This window comes from Marmota monax, unplaced genomic scaffold (genome assembly GCF_021218885.2).
Source record: "Marmota monax isolate L192 unplaced genomic scaffold, Marmota_monax_Labrador192_F-V1.1 WCK01_AAM20220418_F8-fsc00222, whole genome shotgun sequence".
Lineage (NCBI taxonomy): Eukaryota > Metazoa > Chordata > Mammalia > Rodentia > Sciuridae > Marmota > Marmota monax.
In genome coordinates this window covers 22,481-37,524 of record NW_026694968.1, presented here as the reverse complement: position 1 = coordinate 37,524, position 15,044 = coordinate 22,481, and the positions used below count along the sequence as shown (strand labels likewise).

The 15,044-nt window shown below is 40.6% G+C and overlaps 1 long non-coding RNA gene across 2 annotated transcripts; it reads right to left on the bottom strand.

Annotated features, from left to right (window-relative positions):
• Positions 1 to 5,195: 5,195 nt before the first annotated feature.
• Positions 5,196 to 10,468, bottom strand: LOC124081268 (uncharacterized). Of its 2 annotated transcripts, XR_006847999.2 has the most exons (4): positions 8,643 to 10,468; positions 8,049 to 8,411; positions 7,350 to 7,516; positions 5,196 to 7,046 (listed from the first exon to the last, which is right to left on the bottom strand). It is a non-coding gene; the product is annotated as an uncharacterized LOC124081268 (long non-coding RNA). The 2 variants fall into 2 exon arrangements; XR_006847997.2 differs by having other exon boundaries at positions 8,049 to 10,459.
• Between the last annotated feature and the right edge of the window lie 4,576 nt (positions 10,469 to 15,044).

Genomic DNA, 15,044 nt, shown 5'->3' with positions numbered 1-15,044 from the left:
CAAATAGAAGAGGAGGGATTAAATTTTTCTGTTCATACGTGTAGAGTCCATTTTCTCCTGCATGTGTTTTTGTGAAGATTCTGTTATCAGGTACCTGGTCTCCCCTAGGCTGTTCATATCAATCATTAACCATCATCAAATCAATAAACCTCTGCTGCTTCCACCCTGAGCCTAGTTTGCGCATGGGAGAAGTAACAGTGTCTTTAGAAATCAGCACTAGGCACAGCTCTCAATATGGCTGTATGTCTTTGAAGGACACTCCTCAGACATTCCTAAAATAAATTTCCTTTGTCCCTTATTTTACATCAGACAAACACAAACAAGCTCTTCTAATTTGGTGAGAATCTGTCTAGTTGTTTTCATTTGATGTAATAAAGAGCAGGCAGAAATTTTGCTTTCTCCACATGATTGACTAATACTGTCCTGGATTCTGAGGCAAATTCTGTGTTGATCAATAACACATGACCTAATACAGTAGGAGCTGCTTTGGTGTGTGGTGCTGTTTAGAGAGCTACATTATTATTTCCATCCTGTAGAACAAGATGCTTATGAAAATACAAATTCTTGGGTCCTACCTTAGACCTACTGAATCAGACTTTAAGGTGAAAATGCATTTAAACCAGTGTCAAAACTAACATGTCTTATTCTTTGGCAATCTGAAGTAAAAAACCCACCTAGGGCTGTGGGGTGCACCTAATTGGTAGAGCTCTTGCCTAGCATGCATGTGGCCCTATGTTCAATCCCCAGCACCCTCAGGCAAGACTTGGACTTTTACAACTAGACTGTGTGTTTTTAAAGACAGGAAGCAGCTCTTAGTCATCCTGTAGCTCCAGAACCCAGCCAAGGTGCTTCATAAATGTTCATTAATGAAATACATATTAATTGGTGTTAATTATATTACATGTCCATGATGTTCTATGTTAGAGTTAGTTCATGTGGATTAATTACTTAGGACACAGTACAAACTCTTCAAACTGATTTTTAGCTTTGCCCTATTCCCATAGTATGGAGTACAGAATTAAATAAGGCAAAGCATGACCAGTCCTGCAGAATTTGCATGTGGACCTCCTACTTCCCAGCCTCAGTCTTATTGATTCTCCAGCCACTTGCCTAATTTTTTAAGCAAAACATCTAGTCTGGCCCTACAGCTCAACCTCCAACTCTTATCAATTAAAATATCTCCATGCCCCTAGTTGGGACCCACCTGAGCTGGGAAATCTGCTATGTAAATGGGGATAAGTACAGCATCATCAATCCTTTCCCATGCTCTCTGCTGCCCCTGGTTTCCCCCCAGGTTGAGAGAGTGGTGGAAAGGGAAAGGCAGGGACATTGAAGTCTTCCTGTGCCAGAGGAGTTGTTAGTTGAAAGCAGGCTTCTGTGCGCAAATACTAAATTACTGGTTCTTCCGCCCTCATTAGGGTACCCTCCTCCTCACGAGGACCCTACTATAATCACCAGTATGGGTGGGACCTCCCCTAATTGGCCCCCAGTACCTTCCCCTCAGCTGTAGTTTCCTACTGTTTTCCTTTAGCTACCTGATGCTGGGTCTTTCTTGCCCTCCAGAAGATCCTCTTTGTTAAGATAACCCAAGTCTCACTTCTTGCCCTGGGTCCTCACCTGTTCACACTTTAACCCTCCACCAGTAGGAGCACAATTTCTCCACCCTACCTCCTCATCTCACTCTGCCAACTCTACTCAGAACAAATCAGGTACAAGTCACAACAGCCCTGAAACCCCAAAGGCTTCCTCACTTGGCTTACAACCCTAGGGGAGCAATCTCCCTACCCTCAGGAAGATACACGGACAACCCTCTCTCCAAAGAATTCTCACTGTCCATACCCAGGGTGAATTCTCTACCCTCTTCACCTCACCTGGAGCACATCAGGAGCTAATGCTGGCAATACCATAATCTCTTAACAAATGCCACACTTGTTTCAGCATCTCCTGAGGAAGTAGGGACATTTGTCACCTGTCGTAGTATTCTGAGGAGACAGCTAGAAAGTCACATTTAAAATCCTGTTACAAACTACTCAGACTCTAAGTTGCAAGGGAAAAGACTCACTCAATTCATCTTAATTAGTGGAGGTTGGAGATAAGGATACCCCCAGAGATAAGAAACACTAAAATACAATGGCAGCCCAAGGGCAACCACCCTAGACCTCGAAATGACTATTTGGCAGCTCAGAGTGTAAAACAGACCCAATGACCAGACATGTTTATCACCCCCTTAGCAAAGGACTTCTGGGACTCCCCTGACATAGGGACAGAGCAACCTCTCTGTTTCTGCTACCACCCCTCCTTTTGCTCCCATCCATATAGGCCTGCTCCTGCTCTGTTCCATGGAACACAAGTGTCATAAAAATATGTTAACAGGTGAGAGTTCAGTCATCCAATAGGTCTAGAAAACACTGAGTTAATATTAAGAGTGTAAAACAGACCCAATGTCTGTCTAGTGTCTTTCTGTAAGATTAGTAATTCTTTATTGTGCCAAAGCATTGTGGAACTCTCCAGAAGGGGAACACGGATGTGGTATTTCCCAAATGTGCTTGCCTAGGAAACCCCATTTAAGGAACAAGTGTTAACCACTGGCCAGACACAGCTGAGGCTACACTGCTAGGAGCACTAAATGCCTTTTTCCTTCCTCTTGACATGAGCTTACTTGTAGCTTTGAGGGCTCATGACATCTGCAAACTGCCCTCTATCTGTATGACTTTTCATCACCTGCTCCCACAATCAACTCACTATGTATCTTGGTTGTCTTAAGACAAAGAAGTGGCTTATTCCAGTATGCGCATTATCATAATAATTTGGGCAAATTCTTGGCATTAAAACATCTTATAAGCCATTGACCAACTTACAGCCTAATTTTGGAATGGATGTGCACCCCTGACCAAGAGAGTGGAATCAATTGTGACTCTCCCACCCCTAGCAGATGATTCTAAGGGAAGAGCACCATAATTGACCAGCCTATAAGCACGGCAGTCTCTCTGGCCCCTTTGTGGCAGCCAGCCCACAGAACAATAATAAACACCAAAATGAAACAGGAATCAGTCCCTATACCCCCCTGAAATTCTGAAAGCTTCCTGACTGGGCTTATAATCCTGGAGGAATCTAACCATTTGTAGCTCAGATACTTAAGAAAAATAAGTGTTTTTCAAGTGTCTTAAGAGTCACCCCCAGCCTACTGAAGTATTCTGTGACCAAAATGAGACTAGCATCCATATTAATTCCTTTTCTCAGTTTTTCTTCACTGAATAGGTGAGTCAATTTTAATTATATATAGCAGACACATTGACCTCTTTCCTTAGCACAGTATGTACACTATGTAGCTCATATGTCAAGGCTAAATTATATTTCAGAATTTTTGACTGTTATTTACCCATATGCTTAAAATTTTTAACAGTGACAAGCCAAAGTTAATGATTTTTAACTTAAACAATAAAAATTAAAAGAATAAATGCAAATATATTTATAGGCTTTTGCTTTTTTAAAACGAATACTTGCAACACTGATTAAAAACACAAATAGGTGTGCTTTGGTCTTCTTAGTGTATACTTGTCAGCCCTGATTCTATAAAACGGTTCAGCCTCCTTCATTTTCACCTCAGCAATCATATTAAGCTCCATGTGTGGAAAGTACTGGTTCATTAACCTCATTCTACATATAAGCTCATAAAAGTACACCTTCGATGTTGGGAAAACATAAGTCAGCCAATGTGACTGAAGGTCAATTTGAAAAGTCACGTGGGGTCATTTGTGAATAACACCAAGACAGAAGATTCCCCAGTGAGGAAAAGGTTGGTGAAGCATAAAGTATAGCATAATGTAAAGTGCATGGGCCTGGAGTCAGACTGACTAGCTGGTGACTTTGAGTAATTTAAATTTTCTAAGCCTTTGTTTCCTCTTCTATAAAACAGTGAGTGTTTGTCGACTTTCCATTATTGTTACAAAATATCTAGACTAATTATCTTAAAAATAGAAAAGTTTTATTTTGGCTTACAGCTTTAGGGGTTTCAGTCCACACTCAGTTGGCCCCATGCTCTGGGGCCTGTGGTAAGGCAGCACGTGAGGTGGGAGAGCATGGTGGGAGAAGCTGAGATTAGGCCTCACTATTCCCTTCAAGGGTACACCCTAAATGACCTTAGACCACGTAGCTACTAGGCCCCACTTCTTAAACTTTCCACCACTTCTCCATGGTGCCCCACTGGGGAAAAAGCCTTTAATACAAGAGCCTTGTGGGAACATCCCAGATCCAAACTATAGCAGCCAGTGTCATATGTAGTTTTCTGAAAGAGGCTATGTGCATAAAGGAACTGCCCTGTGCCTAAGAAGTTCCTTGGTTGTCTTTCTTGCTTTCTTCCTTTTGCAGGGCCTGGGGGTGGGGGTGCATTCATTTCCTTTAAATTCTAATAGTACCCACATTCTAATATTCTAATAGTACCAGTAACCATTTGTAGCTCGGAGACTTAAGATAAATATATGTTTTCCTAATAGTACCAGCATTCATTTCCTTTAAATTCTAATAGTAACCACCTTTTATTTGGGTAACTACCCACTCCCAGTGCCCCATACCTTGACCACAGAAATAGGTTTCTGATCCAGGCTGTGTAATTATTGCTTCCCTTCCTCCTGGTTCTAGGGATTAGGGGAGGGGAGTGCTGGGGGGGCACTGTGAGGAAAGAAGAACCAGTCTTCCCTCAGGATTTTATAAAAAGATGTTAAGAAACACTCTCTATTCCTCTGGGCTGCCTGGGCTGGGATGACATGGGTTTAGTACTCTTGCAGACATGCCACACTTCACCCCTGCCCACAGGAAGCACATCTTGAAATAGGAAAGAGTATATCTGACACACAGAGAAAGCAGCAAAACAGAAAGGGAAGTGTGTGGGGGGGGCAGGTATTTGTATCCCTGGATCCAGCTCCACTCAGATTTCCCAGTTAAATAAGTCAATAAATTCCTCTTGTGAGCTTAAGTCAGTTTGGAATGGATCTTTACCCTTTGCATGAAAAGATTCTTATCAAATAAATACATGGAAGAAGGAGGAGGAGGAACTGGGGATGTAGTTCAGTGGTAGAGTTCTTGCCTAGCATGCATGAAGTCCTAGGTTCAATTCTAATCACCACTAAAAATAAAAAATAAATAAGAAGGAAGAAAAAAAGGAGCAGGACCTAGAAAAAGAACACAGAAACAATATCTAAAGGAGTCATCACATGTTTATTCTGGCACACACACACACAAAAAAATGAAGCCACCAGGTGTCTGCATTACAGCTGCACTCAAGTGAACCAAAGTGGTGCAACCACTAAATTAGAGGCAGATCACCTGCCCAAAGGCAGAAGACAGTATGGCATCATTGCAACTTCCTGTCCATAGCTTAGTCAGTAGAGGGAGGAACTTGAACTCTGATCTCGTTTTCCTGGCCAGGATTATCCTCTTGCCCCATGTTAAGATAGACAGTGGTCAGTGAAGCTGGAGAAATTGGTAGGAACCACATTACAGTGGTCTTACTATGAATTAAGAAGCTTAGGTTTTATCCATTAGGCCATGAGAGCGATCAGAAAGTCTTAAGAAGGCGAATGAAGTGGTCAGATTTGCAGTTTCGAAACATTTCTCTGGCCTCAGAATGATGCCCAGATTGGAAGAGGACAGGGCCTTGGAAGCAGAGAGACCAGAGGGGAATTTTCACAGCAATCAAGTAAGATTTGAATTAAGACAAACCAACAATGATAGAGAGTAGAAAGATGAATATTCAGCAGGTCAAATTTACAAGATTTGGTGACTGATTATATGGGGTGAGGTAGTGATATGGCAGCAGAACAGAAGGAATCCAGGGATTCCAGAGATTACCAATTGATTTCAGAGTTCCAGAAAGGTCTGGAGCTAGGAGCAAAGGAAGGGAAAGAGGTCTTATTAGAACAGGCTTAGTTGGAGAATCCATAAGAATCCCCAGGTAGAGATGTCCAGTTGGAAATTAGGGAATTAGGATGACTCCGTGATCACAGGTGTGCTACTTTACCTTATTAAAGCCTTTGTCTCCTTATTTGTCAAATGAGAATAATATTCTTTTCTCAGAGGTTTAACTAACTTGTCTAAGTTTTTCCAACATACAACATTATCCTTAAACAGAAAGGAGTGATAAGGTCCTAATCATTATAATGGGTAAGAACACTATCCTGGGAAGCCTCTGCTCTCTCTAGGCCCCTGTGCTCTAAGTCCTGCTTTGTCCTTGGAAAGCTCACAGACTAGAGTATCTTAGGCTTTACCCTGAGAAACTCAGCCCATTTAAGCTTGGGTTCACTTTCTGGCCTTTGCATCTATTATTCTTTCTGTTCTTCCCTGTTCACCTAACAAACTCCTTCTCATCCTTCAAGGTACTTCTTGTCACCAATCCTATGATCTCTGTCTGCCTCAAACTCCTGGAACAATCCAAATGCCATTTTATTAAAAAGATGCTCTTCCTCTAGTCACCATATTATCCCTTAAGTAGTTGAGGTATGTAGGCCTTGCCTAAAATGCTGACTGACCCAAGTGAAACAGTCTGAATTTAAATACCACTGAAGTGTATACAGATTTCAAACCTATAATCTCTTAGCTTCAGCCCATCTTTCAATGGTCTACCCTGCAGTGCTGGAGCTGGGTGGGACTCTACAAACCAAACGTCTGTTTGGTCAACAGTTTCCTTGTTAGGCTTTGCCAAGAAATATTCAAATCTAGTTCTCAGGGTTTATTTATTTTGTTTTGTTTTGTTTTTTCAGCATGCATGAAGTCCTGGATTCAATCCCAATTACCACTAAAAATAAAAATAAATAAGGAAGGAAAGAGCGGATGCAGTGGCGCATGCCCCTAACCCCAGTGGCTCAGGAGGCTGAGGCAGGAGGATCAAGAGTTCAAAGTCAGCTTCAGCAACTTAGCAAGGTTCTAAATCAATTCAGAGAGACCCTTATTTATTTTATATTTAAATAAAAATATAAAAAGGGCTGGGGATGTGGCTCACTCAATCCTTCAAACAAAAGAAAAGAAGGCCGGCAGGAACAAAGGAGCAAGACCTAGAAAAAAAGCACACAGAATCAATATCCAAAGGAGTCATCACATGTTCATTCCAGCACAAAAAAAATGAAGCCACCAGGTGTCTGCATTACACTCAAGTGAACCAAAATGGTGCCACCACTAAATCAGAGGCAGATCACATGTAGTACTGTTTTTATTCATGTGGTGCCTCCTTCCTAGAGGTCTGGTTCCCAAAGCTATAGATCCCATTCTGGAAGTTCAAAATCAACAGCCCCAGGAAAGCACCAACAGCTCCTTCTCACAGGCCCCTCCCCATATTTCTAAGTTTTAATGATCCCAACCTTTGTTCTCAGGTTCTGTGGGTGGTGGCTGCTTCCTGCAGTTGCCATCTCTGTAATATCCTGGTGTTCTTTTTCTGCCTTTTCAGTTGCCTAGTTAACAACTTTAGGCCTAGTTAATAATTCTACAAAATTCTCTTTGTTCAAATAACTGGTTTGGTTTCGATCTTCTGGTTGGGCAATGCCGGCACAAAAAAAAAAAAAAAAAAAAAATTTAAAGAGAGAGAGAGAGAGAGAATTTTTTTTAATATTTATTTTTTAGTTTTCGGTGGATACAACATCTTTATTTTTATGTGGTGCTGGGGATCGAACCCAGTGCCACGCACATGCCAGGCGAGCGCACTACCGCTTGAGCCACATCCCTAGCCCTACAAAAAATTTTTTAATGTAAGTGTGTTATTGGTTTTTATCCTTATATTTCATAGAATTGAGTAATTTTTATCTGGGAAGCCCAGCTCCTAAATGTCTGCTCACATTTAATGTGATTGTGGAGTTCAATTCTTAGATACCTAACTGCTCATGATGTAATGAGGATGCTGAGACCACAGGCATGAGTTCTTTTCAGCATCTGGACCCCACCCAAAGGAATAGCCTAAGGCAACGGGACCTGAATCTGGCTATTGTGCCAGCTTCCAGAACCCTGCTGACAGGGTTCTCTCCTTCCACTGTCAGGATAAGAAATAACTGAGTTCTGTCTAGTACCTGTGGTTTGTTGTGACGTTACCACGTCTTCCTTCTTGCCGTCAGTGTGGTGGAACCTTGCCCTGTATACGCTTGGCCTTCTGCCCAGGGGCCTTCACCTTCCTTCCCTATTGAGTTTTAGGAAACAGGGGCAGCATTAGAGTTTATGTTTTACCATGCTGTGTATATTTGCATCTCGTTGAGTTTCTTTAATTTGGAGGAAGAAAACTAATCTGTTTCCAGTTCCACCTCCAGAACTAACAAATTAGCTCTGAATTAGACTAACACAAGTACAAGGTGACTAAGACATAGTACCTACTCTGTCAGAGTGTCAGTCCACTGGGGAAGACAGACAATAGGTTTCTAATTAGGTTACAGGTTCAGCTGCAGAGACAGAGAAGTGAGTTAAATAAGAAGTTTCTCATAAAACAGTCCATCCATAATCTGAGAACCGGCAAGGCTGCCCTATTCCATGAGGTTGCTAAGAGACAAGGCTTTTCCTATCTTGTCACACCACCATCCCTTGATGGTTGTCATTGTCTACAAAGTCTAAGGCAATTGTCATGTTCACGCTCCAATCAATAGAGTAGAAGAAATGAAGAAGAAGGAACTCACCCTCTTCTTTTAAAGTCACAGTCTGGAAATTGCTCTGCCTCAGATCACACTGGTCAGAATATAGTCACATGGTCACAACTGTCTGCAAAGGGAAATAAATCCTTTATTCTAGGGACAGCCATATGCTGAGCTAAAAACTAGAAATCCTATCTTTGCACAAAAAGGAGAAAATGGATATTGAAGGAAACTAGCATCCTAAGCATGGGAAGTGATTCATGTAGAACACAGGATATAGAGGTGAGAGGGCCCGAGGAAGCTTAAAAAAATAAAAAAGAAGGAGAGGTTGGGATTGTGGCTCAGTGGTACAGCGCTCACCTAGCATGTGTGAGGCACTGGGTTTGATTCTCAGTACTACATAAAAATAATTAAATAAAATTAAGGTATAAGGAAATAAAAGGACAAAGAACATGTCTCAGAGCTTAAGATTTCTAAGATAGAGCATTTTCACATGACAAGGTCCAGATGTGGCATAGAGTGAGTGACTAGAGTAGTAAACATAAACTTACTAAACCTGGGACTGAATCAAAGATTTTCCAAGCTAGAATGTTAAGTGATTGTTTAAATGGACCTTGAACTTCACTTTAATAGTATTATGTATTAGAAGGGACAGAAAACTTGTGTGGAAGGTGTCAAGTCGATGAAGATGACTTAGGAACAAAGCACCAAGCAGCCGGCACCCGCAAAAGAAACATTCATCAGGCACCAACAGAACCGCCTGTCAATCAGCGGGGTCTCCTGGCCAATCCTGGATTTCAGCCAGTTCCCCCAACCAACTCCAGCAGGACAAGGGACTCTAAAACCCCTTTTCCTGTCCCAAGCCCTCCCTTCCTGCCCTAAGCCCCATAAAGTTCCAGTCCGGTTGAGCCCCCACTTGGTTTCTCCTCAGACCCTCTTCCTATCTGCTCTGTGGGTCTGATAGAGTTCTGACCAGGAGTGGAATCTCAATAAAGCCTCCTTCAACAGCCTTTTTAAATCTGCCTCCTTTTGGTTGCCGCTGTTGCCTGACCTTACAGAAGGCTGGGTGGTTGGCCAGACATAAGCAATAAAGGTAAGGGAAGAGTCAAAGACTTCTCAGAATTTTCATTCTTAGGAAAAGGTAGAATGAAAGTTTGACCCACAAAAATAAGATTGTGGAATAAGACTCATCTTATACATATTACATGAGGCAAAAGAGGGTGATCTAAGTAAAACCATATTATGGATAGTTGAAAACACATTTCTAATTTGGTCTAGAAAATTGAGTTATAAACAGTGCCTTCTTTTGAAATAATGACACGAATCATAAACCCGTGTGCACAAGGAAGGCAGTGAGTGGTCAGTGACTCACTTTAAACCTAATTTGGGAATTGGCAGAAATGTAGGTAAGGATAAGTCAATTTATTAAAAATAAAAAGACCAAAGTGCCTTCTGGGGGAAAATTATGCTGTGTTTAATTGCCAAATTCACATAAATGTGTATCTTTCTGAACAATGTGTGGAATAACCAAACTGAAACTTATTTTCTGAAAGACTGAAGATCCACTTGCAAGAAAACTTCCCCTAAAAAAAGGGAGAAGATAGACTGTGGAACCAACCCAGATGCCCTTCAATAGATGAATGGATAAAAAAAATGTGGCATTTATACACCATGGAGTATTACGCAGCACTAAAAAATGACAAAATCATAGAATTTGCAGGGAAATGGATGGCACTAGAGCAGATTATGCTTAGTGAAGCTAGCCAATCCCTAAAAAACAAATACCAAATGTCTTCTTTGATATAATGAGAGCAACTAAGAACAGAGCAGGGAGGAAGAGCAGGAAGAAAAGATTAACATTAAACAGATACATGAGGTGGGATGGAAAGGGAGAGAAAAGGGAAATTGCATGGTAATGGAGGGAGACCCTCATTGTTATACAAAATTACATATAAGAGGTTGTGAGGGGAATGGGAAAATAAACAAGGAGAGATATGAATTACAGTGGATGGGGTAGAGAGAGAAGATGGGAGGGGAGGGAGGGGGGATGGTAGAGGATAGGAAAGGTAGCAGAATACAACAGTTACTAATAGGGCATTATGTAAAAATGTGGATGTGTAACCGATGTGATTCTGCAATCTGTATTTGGGGTAAAATTGGGAGTTCATAACCAACTTGAATCTAATGTATGAAATATGATATGTCAAGAGCTTTATAATGTTTTGAACAACCAATAAAAAAAATTTAAAAAAAAATAAAATAAAAAAAAAAGGGAGAAGAGACCATGAACATATTTCATACATTTGATTCAAGTGGGTTATGAACTCCCATTTTTACCCCGTATATAGATTGCAGAATCACATCAGTTACACATCCACGTTTTTACATATTGCCATACTAGTGACTGTTGTATTCTGCTATCTTTCCTATCCTCTACTATCCCCCCTCCCCTCCCCTCCCCTCCCATCTTCTATCTCTACCCCTTCTACTGTAATTCATTTCTCTCCCTTGATATTTTTTCCCCTTTCCCCTCACATCCTCTTATATGTAATTTTGTATAACAATGAGGGTCACCTTCCATTTCCATGCAATTTCCCTTCTCTCTCTCCCTTTCCCTCCCACCTCTCGTCCCTGTTTAATGTTAGTCTTTTTCTCATGCTCTTCCTCCCTGCTGTTTTTAGTTGCTCTCCTTATATCAAAGAAGACATTTGGCATTTGTTTTTTAGGGATTGGCTAGCTTCACTTAGCATAATCTGCTCTAATGCCATCCATTTCCCTGCAAATTCCATGATTTTGTCATTTTTTAGTGCTGAGTAATACTCCATTGTGTATAAATGCCACATTTTTTAATCCATTCATCTATTGAAGGGCATCTAAGTTGGTTCCACAGTCTAGCTATTGTGAATTGTGCTGCTATGAACATCGATGTAGCAGTATCCCTATAGTACGCTCTTTTAAGGACTTCAGGGAATAGTCCGAGAAGGACAATAGCTGGGTCAAATGGTGGTTCCATTCCCAGCTTTCCAAAGAATCTCCATACTGCTTTCCAAATTGACCGCACCAATTTGCAGTCCCACCAGCAATGTACAAGTGTACCCTTTTCCCCACATCCTCGCCAGCATTTGTTGTTGTTTGACTTCATAATGGCTGCCAATCTTACTGGAGTGAGATGGTATCTTAGGGTGGTTTTGATTTGCATTTCTCTGACTGCTAGAGATGGTGAGCATTTTTTCATGTACTTGTTGATTGATTGTATATCCTCCTCTGAGAAGTGTCTGTTCAGGTCCTTGGCCCATTTGTTGATTGGGTTATTTGTTTTCTTATTGCTTAATTTTTTGAGTTCTTTGTATACTCTGGATATTAGGGCTCTATCTGAAGTGTGAGGAGTAAAGATTTGTTCCCAGGATGTCGGCTCCCTATTTACCTCTCTTATTGTTTCTCTTGCTGAGAAAAAACTTTTTAGTTTGAGTAAGTCCATTTGTTGATTCTTGTTTTTAACTCTTGTGCTATGGGTGTCCTATTAAGGAATTTGGAGCCCAACCCCACAATATGTATATCGGAGCCAACTTTTTCTTCTATCTGACGCAGAGTCTCTGATTTGATATCAAGCTCCTTGATCCATTTTGAGTTAACTTTTGTGCATGGTGAGAGAAAGGGATTCAGTTTCATTTTGTTGCATATGGATTTCCAGTTTTCCCAGCACCATTTGTTGAAGATGCTATCCTTCCTCCATTGCATGCTTTTAGCCCCTTTATCGAATATAAGATAGTTGTAATTTTGTGGATTGGTTTCTATGTCCTCTATTCTATACCATTGGTCCACCTGCCTATTTTGGTACCAGTACCATGCTGTTTTTGTTACTATTGCTTTGTAGTACAGTTTGAAATCTGGTATCGCTATACCTCCTGAATCACACTTCCTGCTTAGAATTGCTTTTGCTATTCTAGGAGACCATGATGCACAAAAGAAGCTTTGATTATTGTGGGGGTGAGGGGAGTAATGGAGGGGAAAAACAATGTCAGCCCTTTGAATTCTGGGATTAAAATGCCAGGCTTTGAGGACTGGGGTTGTGGCTCAGAGGTAGAATGCTCATCTACCATGCATGAGGCACTGAGTTCGATCCTCAGCACCACATAAAAATAAAATAAAGATATTGTATCCACCTAAAACTAAAATATAAATATATTTTTAAAAAACACCAGGCTTTGAGAGAGGACTGCATGTGTTAGTATTCTCCTGTCTACTAATAACTAAGGCATCCATAAATCCTGAATAACATTGAGTAAATTAACTTGCGAAACCTCAGTTTCCTCTATAAAATGAACATAGTAATAGGAACTACTTTGTAAAAAATTTAAAGGATTCTGCTTAAGGGCCTATAGCATAAGTCTTAAAGAAGAATTGTTAAAGGGCTTATCACACTTTTAAGCATATAGTAAAAGCTCAATGATTGTTGATAAACTATAATAATGATGGTGCTCCCCAGGCCCCAAGGATCCCTACCTGAGTTCTACGAAGAGCAGGTGCCATAAAAGGAAAAAGCACAGATGGGAAGCTTGGGGAGTTAGTGGGTTGTGATCTTTCTAGCTGAGTGCAACACCAAGCTCTAGGGTGATCAGGCTTCTTCCCCACAAATGCCACACAGTTGTGGCTCTGTGAAAATTTGGGGCACCAGAGGCAATAACAGGATGCAGGACTCAGACACATGACACTAGGACCCAAATAGTACTGTGTGGAGGTGGCAAAGCAATAGCAGTGTCAGGCTGGAGAGTGTTAATTTATGAGCACTCAGCAGATGCCTCCTGAAGACTCCCAGAAATACTTTACAGGGTGAAGACCTACTGGAGTGGGTGGGAAAGAGCTATTCAAGTCATTATGATTGATATGATTCCATTTGTACTAATAGTAAGTTATCTTGGGAGATATTGCCTAAGAACCAATTATCATCATGTTGCCATCAACATCATCTTTGCAATAAGAGGTCCTACATTTAATATGACAACCAAAACATGCTTCTTTGTTGGAATATAAAGAAGTCTTCATTTTCCTGTGTCCAAGAAACATTTAGTACAATTTTATTTAGGCAATAAATCCATACAAACACAAAAGCAAGTATTGATTCAGATTGTACTATTTCAAGTACTCCCAAGCAAAAGTTAGTGAGAAAAATACATAAAAATGGGCAACTATAGTAGAGCCAGGCATCAGAAAATAGTATCTTCTTTTCCCACTTTAGCTACTTTCACATTAATATGAAATCCAGCATTATTTATGATCCAGTATTTTATAGCACATGCTCATAGGCTCTTGCTTTAGATAAGCCAGAAACACTAAGAGACTCTGAGAGTTCCACAAATTCCTAAGTGATGATTCATTTAAATGAGGGGAATCCAAACTGTCCTATTCTCCTGTCTGCTAATAACTAAGGCATCCATAAATCCTAGAAAAATTAGCTTTGCATAGAAGTCTGATCAACTATGCTGGAAGAATGAGATAGTCTGAAGTAGTCCAAAGGGTTGCCAATAACAAACATTTAGTTTTCTCTCAAATTCATTAAAAGGGAGACCAAATGTCTTGGTTGAGGGAAGAGCTGAGCCCCTACTAAATTTCAGTTGAAAATGCTTTTTGGCCAATCCAGAGCTCCTTGAGTCAAAAGGGAAATACAAAGCCACTGCTTTTGTAGATAACAAATTGGTTCGGTCAAGGGAAGACTGCAGATCTGACAAGAAAAAAATGGCATGCTCAAGAGAAGATGAATTTTGACCGTATTTCATTATAGAAGACCACAATGAAAGAAAAATGACTTCATCAATCCCATTCTAGGAGCCCTGGTGAGGCTAAGAATAAAAGAAGAAAGCCACTGGAACTGGCTTCCTATCATACAAGTTGCACCCGTCAATCCAAGGCAGCTTGAGAGAGGTGCATGCTCACAGCTGACAGTGGGTAAATCACAATTATCAAGACCTTATTAGCTATTGCCCTAGAGTTAAAGAGGGTCATTTGCCTCTAAAGGGTAGCAATCAATTGCTTTGTATGGGCTACAACTCATAAGGCCAAGGTCAAGGTATGGTGATGGAAAATTAGGTTAGATATCATAAATCCTCCGGTACCAATCCTTTTTATTTGAACAAGAGTGCTGTAAACTATCAGCCCTAAAGACAGGCTTGTGGGAAATATATCAGAATCCAAAATCATAGTGAATTTTCTGATGGATAAAATAGAATAACCTAGAAAAGATTGAATTTTCTTCACTTGATAAGAAGAAAAAGGAATTCACCCTGCCTTGATGCACATGGTTAATTCTTCAGAGCAGCAACTACTCATCAAAAAAAGATGAAAAGATACTTCATAGAAGAAAGATTTTCTTATTTCTTTTCCTCTTCTTCTCTTGCTCTGATTCAACTAACCCTATGTCCTAAATGAATAAAGAAAGGGTCAAAAGTAGCA